Source organism: Mus caroli, unplaced genomic scaffold, assembly GCF_978045245.1.
Source record: "Mus caroli unplaced genomic scaffold, Mus_caroli_1 scaffold_7, whole genome shotgun sequence".
In the NCBI taxonomy this organism is placed as follows: Eukaryota; Metazoa; Chordata; class Mammalia; order Rodentia; family Muridae; genus Mus; species Mus caroli.
This window is the reverse complement of record NW_028227262.1, coordinates 100,983,598-100,992,744: the sequence shown is the minus strand read 5'-3', so window position 1 is coordinate 100,992,744 and position 9,147 is coordinate 100,983,598. Positions and strand designations below refer to the sequence as shown.

The following is a 9,147-nucleotide window of genomic DNA, read 5'->3' as shown; positions in this document are numbered from 1 at the left end:
CTAGCCAACAAGGAGGATGCTTCCTGGTCAGTGCCAACTTGGTTCACCATGTCCTGTGACTAATATGTGTGGTGTCTTCACCAAGAGCATTTAGTGAGCATGTGCTAGTGGGCATCCATCTGTGAGCAATGACAATACCTGTATAGTCCTTGGGGTCTCAGAACACCAGGGTTTGACTGAAATTTCCCTACACAGGGAGTTATGCTCATCCAAGAAGCCATAGATTGCCAGAGATGATACTTCTGTGCCAGGTCTGGGATATTTCCCTTTGAGTTGTTAGCCAGGGGTGTCCTGGAGCCACAGCCCAGAGAGGGAGGCTATGCACTTTACTCAAGAAACTTCCACTAATGGGGATCTCTTAGCTTTTTTGAAGACCCAATTAAGGTGGATGTGATGAGTTCAGTACCAAAATCATGTTTAAGAAAGGGGGTACCTGGATTTGAACCAGGGACCTCTTGATCTGCAGTCAAATGCTCTACCCCTGAGCTATACCCCCATCTGCTTCATGTATATCTCATAAACATCTCTGAAGCTGTATGGCCACTCCCCAACATGTGTACTTTCCAGTACTCTGAAATCACCTGCTTTCTCCTGTGAGGCTCTGCACTAAGCCAGCTCTGCACACCTGTCTGTCACCTCCTCATGACCAGCACCCTCCTATCCTGTTTCACAGCTGAGACAGAACACAAACACCTGGAAGTCCATATTTATCTCATGCTGCAGACCCACCTATACAAGCCTCACTCAAAGTGCTGCAGGTTAATGAAATTGATGGCTTTGAGGGGAGAAAACTGTTTTCTTTAAGGGAGTGGCTTTTGGTGAATCAGTCTTATTGCAGTGGAACACTTCTGCCCCAGAAGCAGATGGACAGCACAAGTAGGAGGACACAGAGCCTGGGGTACAAAGGTGGGATGGCTCTGTGTAGAGGAGATAAAAGAAGGAGTTGAAGGTGAATATGATCAAAATACACCATATGACATCTCAAAGAATTATTGAAAATATCATAAAACATAGTTTTTTCCTCAGCAATAGGGTCTTACCCTCAGGTTGTGGAGAAGAACCAATAATTTTTGGAATATCTGGTGACACAATGTCATAAGTTTAACCATAACTTAAAAAAATGGCTGAAAGATCCATTCCATTATATGGTACCCATATATATTCCTAGTATTGTGGCTTTGATGCTGGGACTAGCTAGGTCATGGGCCCTAGAAGAAAACCTACTACTAATGTTCTGCTAAAGGAACTCTGCAATAAAATGACTGCTAATGATGGACTGCTCCACCCACAGATCAGTGCTTTGGTCAGCTCACATTGGAGGAGCTTCTTCTTGCAGGAGATGGAAGTTAACACTGAGACCCACAAATGGGCAGTGTACAGAGGGTGAGAGACTGTGCAGCACTCAGTAGTAAATGGGATCCCTTCCTCAAACCCCTACACCCAAGGTCAGAGTGCTGTGCTGAAGAGGAGGCAGAAAGGCTGTAAGAGCCAAAGCTGGTGGATAACTCCAAGGAAGCAGTGTCACCGGTTTTGTGTTTCATTTTGCCCATCTTTTCCTTTCCACTTCAGATCTGCAAAAGAGTGATAAGTCGTAACAATATGAATCAGTCCACACTAGGTTGTCTTGGAATCTCCTCTGCTAACACTATTGATCCAAAACTGTTCTATTTAGTCTATTGTAGATATTTAAAACAAGGACAATTTCAGACCTATATTTTGCCCAAATTTGTTAATAATGCTAATATTCTTCCCCTCTGTCTCATTTTCATCTATATTAAACAATCTCATTGTTCTGAGCACTAATTTTTTTCCAAGCTCCTGCTAGTAAGACCCATTACATCACAAGTATAGCTTTCAACTGCTATTCATTACTTTCTTTCTTTCTTTTTTTTTACTTATTCACTTTACATCCTGCTCACTTTCCCCTCCCAGTAACCCTCCCACAATTGTTCCTCCCATCCCTCCATCTCTTCTGAGCAGGTGGGGCCTTTCTCTGTATCCCACACCCTGGCATATCAAGTTTCTGCCAGGCTACATGCATACTTTTCCACTGATGCTAGACATGTCAGCCCACCTAGGAGAGCACATCCCATGTACAGGCAATAGCCTTTGGGATAGGCCTGTCTCCATATGGAGACCAAGCTGCACATATGCTGCATATGTGAGGGGAGGCCTAGGTACAGCCTGTGTGTTCAACTGCTTTCCTAATCTAATGTCCTGTCATCTCCCACATTCCTCCAACAGCAGCATCCTTAGGTCCTGTTATAATAACAACACAGGCCCCAGAATCAACTTTTCTCTTACTGTTTTCTGTTACTATAGGGACACATACACGGTTACTATGCTACACAATTGCCATGAGCACACATCACGATCAAGGGAAATTATCATCAAAGGAAGCACTTAACTGGGGGATTGCTTACAATTTTTAAGTTTAGCCCTTGATGGCCATGGTGAGAGGCATAGTAGCACGTAGGGTAGGCTTGTCACTGGAGCACAAACTGAGAGTTTACATCTGACACACAAGCCAGAAGCAGAGGGTCTGGGCTTGATGGAGATTTTTAAGTCTCAAAGTGTACACTCAGTGACAGATTTCCTCTTACACAATCACACCTCCCAAACATCCCTAAAAAATTTCACCAACTGGGGACCTAACATTCAAATATGTGAGCCTATGGGGGCCATTCTCAGTCAAACCACCATACTATTGTATGAAAAATATTTAAGTTAAATGTACAAACTATATGTATAGCATATGGGAAGAAGTATAGGTCTTAGCACACATATAAAGGCTAGACACTTTACTTCATTCACCTCTTATAGGAACATTTCATCTCCCAAAGGAAGCAATGCCATTGTGATAAGAAACATTGAAGAACTTCAAATCTGAAAAGCGACACTTCCACACAGAAGAGATGGTGGAAAGGATGAATTACCTGGTGAAGGAGGAGGGATCCACAGTGCCTTGGTTGTGCAGTATGGTTTGTGGGCAACCAGAACAAAGGAGCAGGAACCTGGGTCACTACAGGAAACAGAAAGTACAGATGTTTATTATTGATGATCTGTGCATGGAACAACTGTTCAGAAAGATCTTTCATAGAAAACTCAACATGCCTGGAAGATGTTGAAAGAAATGAAAAGGTTTAAGCATGAGGCTGCCATTAACTCAAGGAAAAGCAAAAGTTCCACCAGCTATCTTGATCCTGTTTAGAATGACTGACATCAGTCCTACAGTGTGAACAAATCATCGTGATATAAACACAGAGTCATCCAACCAAAAGCTGGGACATGACTGGATCTGGAAAGTCATAATGGAAGAGGATGTGAAGTTATGATCTCATCTACAAGACGGTTAGTCAGACATGATGTAGACATGATGACATAAGAGACAGCACGTTTGTGTGTTTCCCTAAGTGCACAGGACAGACTAGCGGAGATGGCTAACCTTCTGGGGAATGGCGCCCTTGGATGACAGGAGCAATGAGCTAAACAAAAGAATTCAGGATACATGTGGTTGTTTTCTTAGTAACCTTTTAAAAAATAATATTGAGTTTTCAAAATTATTTAATTGTGCATATATTTTTATTAAAAAGTATATGAAAACAAGTTTGTGTAGTGGTGACGGGTTTGAAGGCTCAGGGAGAGGCCACAGTGTGAGGTTTCTCTGTGCCCTGCTCTGCTGATGTAGCTCCTCCACAGGCCAGCTAAGTAGCCCTCGTGTTGCATGTGAGTTTAGTTGAGTTGAAGGCTGAAGCAGCACCAGCTGAAGCCTCCTACCTCAGGGAGGACCTCAGCAGGAGAGTGCTGGTCATTCATGAGGACATGGCAGTCAGATGAGCAGAGGCAGCTCAGGGCTGGGCCTCATAGGAGGAAGCAGATGATGACAGAGCACTGGCAGGTGAACATGCCAGATGTTAGCAGGCAGGGAGTGGCCATGCAAGTTCTGAGTGCCCATGAGACATTAATAAACAGGTGGGGGTATAGCTCAGGGGTAGAGCATTTGACTGCAGATCAAGAGGTCCCTGGTTCAAATCCAGGTGCCCCCTACTACAAGCTTGTTTTTACTCATGGAGATATCACACGCAGTGCTGTTTCTTCCATTCACTCCAGTCATGGACCTCTCCAGACCAGGGAGCTACAGACCAACCTGTCATGTGGACAGATGGCAGTCTCCTATCTCTTCCTATATCTGACTGTCCCTCCCATTCCTTTTATCTGTCTCCCCTGTTCCTGCAAACACCTAGTTTCTCTGGTTTTGTTGTTTTCTAAATAGAAGGCAAGAACTATGAATGAGAATTTTATGATGTTTCTAGGCACAGTCAATATTGAGATAGACAGGGACCAGAAATGAAAGCCTAACCATAAACCTATCTCTCTCCATTGCTATCTGATGAACCGGTGGTCAGAACTAAAGAGACTAATCACAAAACCAGGCTGTCTATGTAGGGTATTTCCCATCTGAGCTTCTCTCCCCCTTCCAGAGCCCACTGCACACTTGCTTCATCCTCAGAGGCTAAAGACTGGCTGAGTTGCTGTCCCAGACACAGAGGGACCCTGCATTGATGATGCTGACAGTGCCATCTAGGGCCCCTTTAGAACTCTGAGTGACAGCCCATTTGTCTTCTGGCAAGGAAAAGAGGGGTGTCTGGGGCCTCAGGTGAAAGGCGGTGGCCATCTCAGAGCTAACCTAGGACAACAGTGTGAAGTGGGCTCAGGGTCTGCAGGCTGTTTGCTCCTCTCTGTTTGCTTGGCTGGTGATGCTATTCAAAGATAGGCCTGGGAAGGGTATATACCTAGTTTATATAGGTATAGTGAAACTGCAGAGCTGAGAAAGGCATCTCACCAGTCACGTCTGGCAACTTCTGAAAAGTAGGTCTGTGAGCATCTGTAATTTAACTTTAAAGTCAGTCCTAATAAATCACTACTCAGATGAAAATTATTAACTGTGCATACTGCTGCCAGTGCGGGTATAGCTCAGGGGTAGAATATTTGACTGCAGATCAAGAGGTCCCTTGTTCAAATCCAGGTGCCCTCTTTTCGTGTGATTTTAGAAACTAACTGACCACATTCAGGGTATATAGACCTACTTTCTCTCTTGACTCATGGTTGGAGATTCACCCCAGTGGAGGGCACCCTTGTTTTATTCCCCATCAGATCCCTCACACATGCTTTTTGGATCTCGAGTCTTTTATGTGAGCAAGTCTTCTACAGTTTTACAATGTAGAATAAATTTCCTAAACCTAAAAAGCTAGGTGTTATTAGAAAGAACCATCAGTAGTTCTTAGATTACAGAATTTAACATACAGATGAACTGGGTTGCAGCAGAGGACCCTAAAAAAGATGGAATGGGGGATACTGGGCTGGTATTCCACCACAGTTGGAGATGTCCAAGTGTTTCATCAGAGCTGGGAATAGGGGAGTTCTGGCTCTCGGAAGGGAGGGGGAGCATAAAATCATATGGATTCCATAGGTCACAGGGTTCCAAGCTGCTTAAGGGCCTGGTTTGTATCTATCGGTGGCTCATGACTGATATCTGTTCTACAGGCTCAGCATCTGTACTATAGCAACCATGTGTCCTTATTTTAAGTATTACTCCTTGGAATAAAGTTCCCAGGGATGCTAGAGGGATGAGATAAGAGTGGGTGTGTGGGTGGGGGAGCACTGTCTTAGAGGAGAAGGGAAGAGGGTGAGAGGTTGCGGATAGGGGTGGGTGGAAGCATTTGAGCATTTTTTTTTAAGATTTATTTTTTCATTATATATACTGTCACTATCTTCAGACACACCAAAAGAGGGCATCTGATCCCATTGCAGATGTTTGTGAGCCACCATGTGGTTGCTGGGAATTGAACTCAGGACCACTGGAAGAGCAGTCAGTGCTCTTGACTGAGCTGAGCCATCTCTCCAGTCCGGTGGAGAGCATTTGAAATGTAAATAAATAATCCTGCCTTTTTGAAGCTGTTGCCACAGCTCAGTGTGAAGGGACAAGCAGATCCTGATCATGCTGGAACTTTATATTGGACCCTAGACAGCTCCTCTTCCTGTCTTTTTTACTGAAGACACAGAGGGAATGTGCACTCCCTCCTCTGTGCTGATGGCTTCAGCTCTTTCTACAGAGTGACAGAGATTCCATAAAACCAGACCCAGAATCAAATAAGCACAGTGCTGAGCTTACAATGTCCCTTTCTCTCATGTGTGTTGCCACGTCAGCAACAAATTCCACTGAGTTTTGGAGGATGTTCGCTCCTCCCCAAACTTGAAAGAGAAGTTCCATGTTGAATGTGAGTCTTATTTATTTATTTATTTATTTATTTATTTTAATTAGATATTTTCTTTATATACATTTCAAATTTCAAATGCTATCCGGAAAGTTCCCTATACCCTCCCCCCGCCCTGCTCCCCTACCCACCCACTCCCACTTCTTATCCCTGGCATTCCCCTGTACTGCAGCATATAAAGTTTGCAATACCAAGGGGGCTCTCTTTCCAGTGGTGGCCAACTAGGCCATCTTCTGCTACATATGCAGCTAGAGACACGAGCTCTGGGGGTACTGGTTAGTTCATATTGTTGTTCCACCTATAGGGTTGCAGACCCCTTCAGCTCCTTGGGTGCTTTCTCTAGCTTCTGCATTGGGGGCCCTGTGTTCCATCTTATAGGTGACTGCAAGCATCCACTTCTGTATTTGCCAGGCACTGGCATAGCCTCATATGAGACAGCTATACCAGGGTCCCTTCATCAAAATCTTGCTGGCATATGCAATAGTGTCTGGGTTTGGTGGCTGATTATGGGATGGATCCACTCCTCTACTGCTGGTGGGATTGCAAGCTTTACAACCACTCTGGAAGCCAGTCTGGAGGTTCCTCAGAATATTGGACATAGTACTACCAGAGGATCCTGCAATACCTCTCCTGGGCATATATCCAGAAGATGTCCCAACCAGTAAGAAGGACACATGCTCCACTATGTTCATAGCAGCCTTATTTATAATAGCTAGGAGCTGGAAAGAACCCAGATGTCCCTCAACAGAGGAATGGATACAGAAAATGTGGTACATTTACACAATGGAGTACTACTCAGCTATTAAAAACAATGAGTTTATGGAATTCTTGGACAAATGGATGGACCTGGAGGATATCATCCTGAATGAGGTAACCCAATCACAAAAGAAATCACTTGATATGCACTCACTGATAAGTGGATATTAGCCCAGAAACATAGAAAACCCAAGATACAATTTGTAAAACACAAGACAATCAAGAAGAGGGAAGACCGATGGGCGGATGGATACTTTGTTCCTCCTTAGAATAGGGAACAAAATACCCATGAAAGGAGTTACAGAGACAAAGTTTGGAGCTAAGACGAAAAGATGGACTCTCCAGAGACTACCCCACCTGGGGATCCATCCCATAATCAGCCACCAAACCCAGAATGTGAGTCTTCATTGGGATTTTTTTTTTTTTCTGTAGTAAGTGGCAGAGCCTAGGAAGATCCAATGCTGAATCCATAGATCTTCTCAAGTATTTACCTGCAACCCTGTGTTGGGTTGATGGCCACCACACACCAACTGTATGCTTTATATTTCTAATAACATGACCACATTTTCTTTAAAAATGCTCATTTGGGGACACACACACACACACACACTTTATCTCAAAACTGTGCTGACCCTATGATGAGTTGCTCAATGGTAACTTCCTGCCCTGTCTCTACCATGCTTATGTGAACCTCGTGTTATTTGCTCTTAAGTCTGTAAGAACTCACCAGTGAGGCTTCTAAACCTGGTTTTGGTGTAATGGTTTGATTACTTTGTACAAGTCTTGTTCTATGAGTAAAATATGAGAGGTATATTTACTAGATAAAATCTGAATGAATATTTTTCCAAGAAGATTCATTCTGTGATTGCCCTCATCAGCTCATGCAAATCACAAAAGTTGTACTAGGGCCTCTCTGAATCCTTCCTTTGTTCTCTGTCTCCAGAGACTACATTCATTGGCTACGATCCTCTCTTACATCCTTGGCATCTCTGTTGGGGATGGGTCCACATGGCAGAGATATCTGGCCCCACTTTGGTAGATTCTGTAGCCTGAGCTCTGCCTGTTTAAATAGCCAGTCTTGGCACCTGGTCCCTGTTGATGTTGAGCTAATGGTTTGGGACCAGCATGGGGTTAAATTTTTCTCAGATTTAGAGACTTTTCTTTCAAATTTAGGACCACAAAATGGTAAGGAGAACAGAGGCTGAAAAAAAATCACAGAAAAGATTCCCAGTATAAGAAAGAGAGGAGGGTCAGATTGGGGGAGGGGGAAGGGGAAGGGGGAGAACAATGAATGGGAGGAATTAGCAGGCAAAAATCACAGGAGGGAAGCAGAGCAGGACTCCAGCCCTGCACACTGGTTCTCCAGAAGAGCCTCCAGATGCTGAGCTGCAAAGACCGCAATGTGCTGGCCATGGAGGGATTCTAAGTGGTAGGTCTATGGAGAAGGATGTGGTAAATCCAAGCCTGATCGAGTCCAATCTGAAGGAGGTGGGTCAGGTCCATAGCACATTGGAGATATCTATATATTCTAAATCCTTGGGTGAGGCAGTGCAGGTGACCTGTGCTAATGAGGGAGACTACAAAGGTACAAGAACAAGACTCAGGGACTTTATGTTAATCAAGCTCTGCTCCAAGACTCTGACACCTGCCTATCACGTGCTATGAACCACTGTACTGTATCATATCTGTAGTCTCTCCAATCCTTGGTTATTAAGCAGGAGTCTTTTATTTGTCCCTCATATACAGTCTGAACAAGGATTTCTCAATGGATAGAGAACTCTCCCTTCTGTTTGCTCCTGCCTCTCACTCACCTCTAAAGGTCAGCTAAACAGCCAATGTTTGCATATGGTTCCTTTAGTTATGTTGAAGGAAGTTGAAATAGCATCAGCTGAAGCTTCCTGAATATAGTGTCCCTGCCTCAGTTAGGATCTAAGCCAGAAAAAAATGCCAGTCATTCGTCAGGACATGGCAGTCAGATGAGCAGAGGCAGCTCAGGGCTGGGCCTCATAGGAGGAAGCAGATGATGACAGAGCACTGGCAGGTGAACATGCCAGATGTTAGCAGGCAGGGAGTGGCCAGCAGGTTCTGAGTGCCCATGAGACATTAATAAACAGGT

The 9,147-nt window shown here is 44.3% G+C and overlaps 1 non-coding gene across 1 annotated transcript; it reads right to left on the bottom strand.

Moving 5' to 3' along the window:
• Positions 1-424: 424 nt before the first annotated feature.
• On the bottom strand, positions 425-496 carry Trnac-gca (transfer RNA cysteine (anticodon GCA)). Its single transcript has one exon. It is a non-coding gene; the product is annotated as a tRNA-Cys (tRNA).
• Between the last annotated feature and the right edge of the window lie 8,651 nt (positions 497-9,147).